Genomic DNA, 6676 nt, shown 5'->3' with positions numbered 1-6676 from the left:
CCACTCTGTCTCTGGTGAAGTCTCTCACCCTCTGCATCTCTGGCCTGTACCCCAGTTCTGTACGAATAAATAAATAAATCTTTAAAAAAAATTATGTTCACTCTATCCCTTACCCCATTCCTCCACCAACCACCTTTCTTGTTCTCTTCAGAGCTCACGCTCTCTTTAATTAAATACCATTGTTTTACATCTTTGTTAATTTTTGGACAGTATAGGATTTCTCCCCTCATCACTGTAGCTCTCCCACCACTGAAACACCCAGAGTTCTCCACCATAGTCCTTTATGCTCTCCCCTGCTTGTTCCCCCCACCATTCCCATCTTTCCCCCTTTTCTTCCCTTCCCCTTCTAAATGCTTCGTAGCTGTAATAAGCTTTCAAGGGTTGATTTTAGAGTTTATCTTTGACCCTTTTTTGGTTGCTCTATATCCACATATAAGTGAACCATCCAATATTTGTATTCTTCCTCCTGGCTTATTCACTTAGCATGATCCCTTCCAAGTCTACCCACCTTGCCACAAATGGCATGAGTTTATTTTTTGATGATTGAATAGAATTCCATTGTGTATATCTACCACCTTGTTTTTTTTTTGTTTTTTTAAATATTAGCTATTCTTATAGGTGTGAGGTGATATCTCCCTGTCATTTTGATTTGCATTTTCCTGTTGACAAGTAATATTGACCATGTGAATGTCTTCTTTGGGGATGTGCCTAATTAATTCTTTGTCCATATTTTCGATTGAGTTGTTTGTTTTCTTTTTGTCAAGTTGTATGAGCTCTTTGTAGATCTTCCATATCACTCACTCTCTTGTCAGATGTATGTGATGCAAATATTTTCTCCTGTTCAGTAGGGTGTCTCTGTTTTTGGCCACATCTATTCATGCTGCACAGAAGCTTCTCACTTTGATGTGGGTTCTATTGTTTATATTCTCCTTTGTTTTCCTTGCTTCTAGGATGTGTGTATATTCTCTTGTTGCATTTCCTTACTTTCTATCTGTAATCCACTCTGTTTTATCTTTCAGCCCTATATATCACAAAAACAGATTTTCTGAGATCATCAGTAACTCCATGTCATTAACTCTAAACGACAATTTCAATCATGATCCTACTTAACTCTGAGCAAATTTTGACAGTTTTTTGTTTGTTTGTTTGTTTGCTCATTTTTGTGTAGCACAGGGATATAGGTCAGAGGTTCAGAGGGGTGGAAGGACTCACCAGAGACAGAACAGGGAGCAGAATAGGCAGATCTACTGAAATACACTGCTGAGAGGAGCAGCAGATGAAACAGGAGAGATCTGCTGTGCCATGTGAGTCAGCTCCCTGGCCAGGAATCAAACTCAGGCTAAAGCTGTGATAGTGCTGAGACTTAACCTCTAGACTACCAGGGAGGCCCAATCTTTGACAGGGAGAGGGGCACCCCATAACCTCCACACTTGCCCGCTCTAAATAGGTTCTACCATTGGCCACATCAAGACAAAAAATATAGGGCTTTCCCTGGTGGCGCAGTGGGTTGAAGCACAGCACTAAGAAGCTAAAGACACTTCAGCATGAGTTCAATTCCTGCCCCAGAGGTGACCCACATGGCGCTCGGCAGACTTCTCCTGACCCGCCCGCTGCTCCCCTCAGCAGTGTACTTCATTGGCCTGTTCTGCTCCCCACCCTGTCTCTGGTGAATCCTTTCACTACCCCTGCACCTCTGGCTTGTACCCCAGTTCTGTATGCATAAATAAATAAATCTTTAAATATATACATATATATTTATATTTATACATATATATTTATATATTTATATATATATATATAAAACTTTTAATGGAAAGGAACTTTAATACAATCAGTGTTCAATACAGAAAAGACAAAGAATATAATTCTAAATAAAATGCCCAAAGTTACCCATCCCTAGTGGGTAAAAGTCCACCCAAAAGCAAAGCCTGAAAGCCCTTTGGGCAGGAACACATAGAAAAGGGTCAGAAGTGATCAGGCAAGACTGGGAGGAAAAGAGCAAACAAAGTCAAGATAAATGCTGCCATTGTTACCTTCCCACAGGTCTCTCACCCACATCTGTTTCAAACAGCCCAGGGGCAAGAAACAAGAGCCTTCTTCACACGTCTCTTCTCCACGTGCCTCCCTCAGGTCTCCTGGCTCTCCATCCTGCTTCCTTTCTCTTCAGTCTCCTCTCCAGATTCTTCTCCTCCCTGCTAAGCTCCACCCTCCTTTGGGTGGGGCAGGGAACCTGGAATCTCCTCTTTTCCTGGAGACTATCCTGTTACATTTTGACTTACCTTCTTTAAATAACTAGGGTGTTTGGACATAGTTTTTGCCTTGATATAAGGAAGGAGTTTCTAATAACCAGAACTTTCCAAACCCACTCAGTATAAGTGCTAAGCTACTATCTCATGCTCTATTCTAACTCTCTATTTCTACCTCCCTAAAAGTCCTCTATAACATAAGTCTCACTGTGGCCAAAGTGACCCTTATAAAGTGCATAACTGACTGTATCATTCCCCTGCTTATAACTCTTCACTGACTTCCAGTTACTCTTGCAATAAAGACCAAAATTGTACATGACCATAAGTCTTACAGACCTGCTCTACCTCTCCGTCCTATGTCACTTTGCTTCCCCCTTGCCTACAGTGACCCAACCACACTGGACTTCATCATTCACTTCCTCAAACTCCCCACAGGCTCCTGACCACACCTTTGTCTCTGCTTATGACTTTCCACGTCCATTTTAACCAATCAGGACCTACCTTCTTTTCAGATGTTAACTCGACCACACTGCACTCAAGGAAGACTGCTTTGAACATTCTAGCTTGGTTTATCAGATGCTCTCATAGCATCTTGTATCTTCCATTTACGGATTTTTTTCCCCACTGTTATGATTTGATGGTATGTGTATGAAATTTTGTTTAATGCCTGAGAGGGCCATGAGTTAGAGATCGTGCTTCTCTGTTAGCCTCACCTGGCTCCTACCATGGAGCATCATGCCGGTATACAGGAGTCACTCAATAAATGCTTTTTGAATGAATGAGTGAGTGAATGACTGAATGAGTGAGCAAACAGCTGACTGAACTGTTAGTGGGAATTATGCCCTGTCTACTGCCCCGAGGCTGAGGTTATGCACACTCAAAACTTCTGTTAGCATCTGAGTCTTTAAACCTAGGACCTTTGTACCAGAGGTTTACATGGCCAAGAGAGTGGGCGTGAGTGAGTCTTACCGTCACGGTCAACCTCTGAACCACTGTCTAGTTGAAAACTGCCTGGGCACCACCTGGGGAGAGAGATGCTCCTTTCCCCTTTCATCATTGTTTATTCATTCTGTGATGTGCCCATTTCTCCAGGGCACTGGTGACCTAGCCTTGAAGCCAGTGGTGGCGTGTGGGGTGGTCAGTAAGGCATCTCGAGACTTCAAGTGTGGTTCTTGGCAAAAATTTCCCATGGAGAGGGAAGAGGGCCTAGGGGAAAGAATGGAAGAATTAAGATGGAGAGGAAGCAAGCCATGGGTCAGGATACTACAGCGCAGAGAAAGGGCCAGGAGGCTGCAGGGGAGGAGATAGGCCAGATGCAGCTGAGAGACCAACACAGAGCCAGCATGCGGAAGAAGGGCGGATGAGGGCCCACTTGTGGATGGAGGGGGTGATGTCGTCAGACTGTTTTACGTGAGACGTCAGCTACTAGTTGGCAGTTAAAGGAGCTTTCAAGTGTGGTGAAAGTTCCCTGTGAAGTTGCTTCTGTTGCTCAACTTGTTCCAGATTTTTGAGAAAATTAAAACATAAATTGTATAAATGAGAATTCTGTACATTGGGAATTGTATAAGTGAAATTATTTTTTTAAGATTTATTTATTTATGCATACAGAACTGGGGTACAAGCCAGAGGTGCAGGGGGGGTGAGAGGATTCACCAGAGACAGAGAGGGGAGCAGAGCAGGCAGATCGACGAAGTACACTGCTGAGGGGAGCAGGGGGCGGGTCAGGAGAGGTCTGCCAGCCATGTGGGTCACCTCCCGGGGCAGGGATCAAACTCGTGCTGAAGTGACTTTAGCTTCTCAGTGCTGTGCTTTAACCCACTGCGCCACCAGGGAGGGCCCTGTGGAAGTGAAATTTATAGAAGAAGCTGAACACAGAAAGGCACAAGGAAGTCGAAGCTGAATCAACCTGATATGTAGCCCTCAGGAACTTGTAGGGAACGTTGAAAATCTCTGGATTTCCCTAGACTATGGAGGGGGTGCAAGCCAATGTTCTGTAGAGTGTAAAGGAGATAGAGGGATTATATTATGTCTGAATTACACAAATGCAGAATTGACCTACCAGGGAAGTTAGAAAGTCAAAGTTGTCTTTAAAATCCTGGGATTGGGCCCTCCCTGCTGGCGCAGCGGGTTAAAGCACAGCACGAATAATTGAAAACCACTTCCACATGAGTTCGATCCCCGCCTGCCCCAGAGGTGACCCACATGGCGTGGCAGACCTCTCCTGACCCGCCCGCTGCTCCCCTCAGCAGTGTACTTCAACGATCTGCCTGTTCTGCTCCCCACTCTGTCTCTGGTGAATTCTCTCACTGCCCCTGCACCTCTGGCCTGTACCCCAGTTCTATATGCATAAATAAATAAATACATAAATATTAAAAAAAAAATCCTGGGATTGAAGTGGAAATTCGTGGTGAGTGATTATGTGTATCCAAAGCAAAATTTTGCATCACCTGAGGCTCTCTGACCACAACTATCTTGGTCTGTTGAGGACCAAAAGGTTGAAATAGCACTGACTGATTCCACACTCTGATAATGGAGCCAATATTTCCTCATAATTTCTGAGGCCAGAATTGCCTCATGGGAGAAAATTTAGCTACAAAGAAATTGATAGAAATCAGGAATAGGAAGTTCTTTTTGAGGGCTGCTGGGTATCATTACTACACTGAGGTTTTGTTCTGCTTATGATTTTGTGGCAACTGTCCAACAACTCTCCACCCTCAGAACATTGTGGCAGGAAACGGCCACCCTAAAATGTCTAAGAGAAGTAACGTGTTAATGGGGAGGACAGCAGGGTGCAGGAGGAGAAGGGAGATGTCCCTGGTCTCCACAAAGGAAGAACACGGAAGAAGCCCTCAAACTGACATCTATAGACTTACTCTCTGGGGTCATAAATGACATGGCCTAATACAGAGGGGTTGCTGAAGGCCAGCTCCAGCTGAGGTATGGTCTCCCCTAGGAAAGGAAGGTGTCGGTGAAGGTGAGAGAGAGAAAGGGAGAGGAGTACCTTATTTCCATAGGAACAGCTGTCCAACAACTCTCCACCCTCAGAACATTGTGGCAGGAAACGGCCACCCTAAAATGTCTAAGAGAAGTAACGTGTTAATGGGGAGAGAAAGGGAGAGGAGTACCTTATTTCCATAGGAACAGCTTCTCCAATCAGCCCTAGACTGTTCTAGGGACCTTGCAATTATAACCAGAACGTTACTCACCTTATGAGCACTTACTCTCTTAGAATCCTGGGATAAAAAAGGAAGGGAGGGAGGTTAAATTCAGCTAAGGGAAGAGATGCATAGGGCAGAGTCCAGAAAGTTTCCAAAACTGGGACCTGCAATTGTCCTTTCCCTGTGGCGCCGTGGATAGTGCCACCTCCTGGCAACAGTGTGGAACACACCTGGAGTGTTGCCACTCAGAGGCGGTCGCTCAGACCTTGGTGTCCAGAGTTTTTACTGCACTTCCATACAGACATGACCACAGCCTTTATGGCTGACATTCAGCCTCTAACCTCTCTGGGGTGGAGCAAATACAGCATGATCCAAACCTCCATCATAATCACAGACTATCTGGGGTGGCCCAAGTCCCCTACTTAACACAGGCACTCCCAGGAAGGCCTAGAGATCATCTCCCTGTACCTGGCTTCCTTCTGGGTGAGGTTCATTCTTTATAACCGAAATATTGCAGGCAAGCAACATAGATCAAAACACCTGCCCTCCTGGATTCCACAATCACGTTTGGAATAACACCCCAAAGTTATATGCTCAGAGTGAAGACTGAAGTACCTTATTTCCGTAGGAATAGTTTCTCCAATCAGCCCTAGACTGATCCAGGACCTTGCAATTATAAACCGAATGTGACTCACCTTAGGAGCATGTATTCTTTTAGAATCCTGAGGTAAAAAAGTCGGGGTGTTTTTCCTGCTCTGAACAGAGCATCTGTCTTCAGATGGGGTTCCCACAGCGTTCTTGCCTTTCGTGCGTTAGCTCTTTCTTTTCCGTAGTGGCCTGGAAGTCATACCCTGCGCTCGGAGTGCTCATTCGAGACTCTAGGCTTTCCGCTTACACCAAGTCTGCTTGCGGCCTCTCTTACTGTGGCTACTCTATTATTTCAGATTGTTCTCCTTCAGGGAAGGCCCATCCGGAGGTCTGAAAGCCTCTTCTCAGACAGCTGGTGTCAGATTCACCCTTGAGAAAGCTAAAGTGGCTAGGAACAGGGTTGAATTTACCTTTGAAAAATAACTGCCTCCGGCCCTCCCTGGCCAGGGAGGTGACCCACAGGGCACAGAAAACCTCCCAACTCGCCTGGTGCTCCCCTCAGCAGAGTGTTTCAGTACACCTGCCTGTTCTGCTCCCCATTCTGTCCTCTAGTGAATCCTCTCACACACACCCCAATTCTGGCTTGTACCCTAGTTCTATATGCATAAATAAATAAATTTTTTT

Source organism: Condylura cristata, unplaced genomic scaffold (assembly GCF_000260355.1).
Source record: "Condylura cristata isolate star-nosed mole 26May11 unplaced genomic scaffold, ConCri1.0 scaffold00006, whole genome shotgun sequence".
In the NCBI taxonomy this organism is placed as follows: domain Eukaryota; kingdom Metazoa; phylum Chordata; class Mammalia; order Eulipotyphla; family Talpidae; genus Condylura; species Condylura cristata.
The sequence above is the reverse complement of the archived record's forward strand: the minus strand, read 5'-3'. Positions refer to the sequence as shown.